The following is a 3,928-nucleotide window of genomic DNA, read 5'->3' on the forward strand; positions in this document are numbered from 1 at the left end:
AACGTTGGAGTGGTACATGAAGCAAATAACTTTTTGTTCATTTTATTTTTCAAGGGGTGCTATGTTTAGGTTTGTTTTTGGTTTTTTAAGAGTTTGGGGTATGGAGTCTTGAGGGTCAATGATTCTTGTCTTCAAAATGTTTTAATGATAATATTTATAAAACAAGACACATGAAGCTGTGCCTTTACTTGAAACTTTTTGAATACTCACCATAAAATAGGCCTGGTTATGTAAATGTTAGTGTTGCTTGGTTCAATGCCCTAGAATAGCATCAGTTTTTTAATGAAACAACTCATGAGTAACAGGATGTCTTCTGATGCGACTGGTATGTGAATAGGCAATTCTATTGGGGAAAAAAACTTATTTTTCAACTTCTAGGAGACATAATTTCCGAGGTTTTAAATCACCTGGTGGATCTAAGAATCAAAGTTGATATCATTATAAGCAGTGCACTCATAACTTCAATATCATTGATGACCTATTGTTTTGACAGTAAAAGATGGATTATTAATTTCACCTATCTAAAGAATATGAAGAGATGGAAAAACAATGATTAATAAGATAATGACTTGAAGGATAGTTCTAATGGTTTCTACTTCTTGAGCCTCTATTGTGTTGTTGTGAGTAAGGCTGGTAGTTAGCATTGGCAAAATACCTTATAACACTAAGGAGGACTATGATTATGTGAGTATGGTCGTTGAACTGGAGAAGTTCCTCCATAATAGAGGATAGGACATCTTGAAATCCTAATTGAAATGTATAAGCCATACAGATATAAAGGATAGTAACCTATGTATCAAATTTTACAGAGTTAGGTAATTATTTTACTAATTGCTCTAAATAAATGAAGTCAAAATGGCTATGGAGTTAGTTGTAAATTATCTTTAAGGGATTCAATTCCTTCTTTTCTTGATTGAGCTTTAATATAGACAGGCTCTTAAAGTATGTGATGTGGTGGAGAGCAGCAGTTAATTCATTCAATATTGTTGCTGTTAGGTACCCTGGAATCCATTCCAATTCATAGCAGCCTTATGTACAACAAAATGAAACCCTGTCTGGTCCTGTACCATCCTCACAATTATTCTTATGTATGAGCATATTGATGCAGCCACTGTGTCAGTCCACCGTGTTGAAAGTCTTCCTCTATCTCTCTGCCCTCTAGTGCAACAAGAATGCTGTCATTCTCTGTGGACTAGTCTCTCCTGACAACATGTCCAAAGTACATGATGCAAAGTCTTGCCACCCTTGCTATATTTATTCCAAGACAGATTTTTTTGTTATTTTGCCAGTCCATGGTACTTTCAATATTCTTCAATAGTACTATAATTCAAATGTTTTGATTCTTCTTCAATCTTCCTTAAAAGAAGTCTAAATTTTATATGCAATTTAGACCATTGAAAATATCATGGCTTGGGTCAGATTTGCCTTAGTCCTAAAAGTCAAGTCCTTGTCTTTTGACCCTTTAAAGAGATATTGTGCAGCAGATTTATCCAATGTAATATGTCGTTTTAGCACTTGGTAGCTGCTCCCATGAGCATTGTGAACCCAAACAAGATAATATATTTAAAATTTACGTCTTTTCTCTGTGTATCATAATGTTACCTATTGGTCCAGTTGTGAGGATTTTGGTCTTCCACACAATGAGTCGTAATCCATATTGAAAGCTACAGTCCTCATTGTGCTCAAGAGAAAGCTTTCTCATGGATAAGAGGTGCAAGCAGTACAAGGGAATGCTGCATGGAGAGGTATGCGGTGAGAGGAGTGTTTCACCGTACCTATTTAATCTGTATGCACAGCAAATGATCAGAGAAGCTGCGTTATATAAAAAATGGCCTGCCATCTGTTTTGGAGGAACATAAAATGGGAAGCTATAATAGCAACTGAGAAGGATGGGGAGGTCAGGGACAGTTCTATATGGGACTGAATTTGACCTTATTCACAAATAACAAAAAAGAAGATAATAGAATCTGAGCACTTACCCAAAAGAAACAACCCAGGCAGTGGTCCAGAGGTGTGAACAAGTATGTGTAAGGAAAAGCTAAGAAATGTGCACTAGGAAGACAGTGGAAATGAGTTAAGAAGACTAGATAATACGAAGTCTTATAGGCTCTTGTAAAGGCTCTGAGGTTTATTCTTCCTATGATTGGGGAGTTTTACGAAAGAGAGGGGTATTAAAGTTTTGTGCTGTTAAATGCTTACAGTGAATGCTTGCTGGGAAACCGCCTAAAAGAAAATAAAGGTAGTTACAAGAAGACAACATAAGAGAATGCTGTAATCATACAGATGAGCGGGTCCCTTGGCATAGATAATGACACAACCTTGTTGATGAAGATTGAGGACTTGACTTTGAGGACTGAGGTGAGCCTGACCCAACCATGGTATTATCCTGATATCCCTCTTTCTCTGTAGAGATATAAACAATACCCTCCCCTTGGGTGGGTTAGTGCCCTGTTCCCTCATTACCCATTTTCTCTCTCTTATTTTCTTCCCCCCTGTATTGGACAGGGTTCTCTAGAGAGACAAACCAGATTGCTAGTAATTACATATAAATATATTTATAAAGATAGATATATAATACAAGAAATGAACCGTTAAATTATATACAGATAGATAATACAAGAAATTAACAGTTATATTATAAAGCAGTGAAACACTAGCAGTCCTTTAAGGCTTGAGAGCCACCAGTTGACAGTCCCCTTCTGTAGAGGGAGCTGGGCTATATATACCCAGGCAACAAACAGCAAGGCAGGTCCCCAACTGTCATCAACTGTCGGTCCCCAGCTCCAGAGATGAACATTCCAAACGTGTGGGCTTAAAGGGACCTCAACTTACAGCAACACAGTCCACAGGCTAGGCATTCCACAGGTATTGTACCCCTTTAAACTGAGGCACAGAACAAGCAAGGCGAGGCTCACCTAGCCATTTATCCCTCCGCCCTTCAATTAATCCTACTTGTGTTTATCGGCCAGGCTGGCACAATAAACTATCGTAATCCATCCCTTGCCAACCTGGCACCTGTAGAGAATTCTTTACTCATACATATTTATATAATTTCCAGATATTAATGAAATCACACTTATACTCATCATCAGTCATCTATCATACATATAAATGAAAACACACTGAGTCAAATTATAGCTGATATATAATACTTGAACAAAGGAAATATATGCAATAATCACATACAAAGAAAATATATCGACAATTACAAGCCTCACTTTTGCAATTGATCACGTGGTCGTAATTGATAGGTAGAACTGCCTTCTACTGCTACCCATTCTGTATTACCTTTGCCCTCAGCAAGCACCTCAGCTGGCTGTGGTTTTTGGCCTGACGGGGTGACCCAGACCTTCATTCCTGAGGGGTCTGGGTCATTATAAGTCCTGTCAGGATTGGGTTGCTGCAACTTAACATTTACTTTAATCACAGGGCATGGTAACACTAAGAGTCAGCCTATGGGATTTCCTGGATTCCAGACATATTCTTCTTTACCTCCATTATGTAGTACCAGTCCAATTTCTCCTTGGTAATCAGGATCAATCACACCACTTAGTACAGTGACACTCTTCCTGACCTGTTGATCCAAAGGCATGAGAAGTCCAAAGTGGCCAGGGGGCATTCTCAGCTGCCAGTTCAGTGGAATCCGTGCTGTGTTTCCAGGTGGGAGAGTTCCTTTCTTTAGGACCAGGACCTCCAGGCCTGAGGAACACAGGGTGGCTGGGACAGGAATCAAAAATGCTGCAAGGGGATCACTAGGAGTAATAGTGAGTGGTGCCACTCCAGCTTCCACCCCTTGGTTCCTGGACCCATGAATTTTGGCTATTGGAGACACAGCACCATATATTGGCCACTGGTTTAGAGCGTATATAGCTTCCTGGAGTACATTGCCCCACCCAAACACGTTGTCACCACCTAGTTGGTGCCGTAA

The sequence above is a fragment of the Tenrec ecaudatus genome, chromosome X (genome assembly GCF_050624435.1).
Source record: "Tenrec ecaudatus isolate mTenEca1 chromosome X, mTenEca1.hap1, whole genome shotgun sequence".
Lineage (NCBI taxonomy): Eukaryota > Metazoa > Chordata > Mammalia > Afrosoricida > Tenrecidae > Tenrec > Tenrec ecaudatus.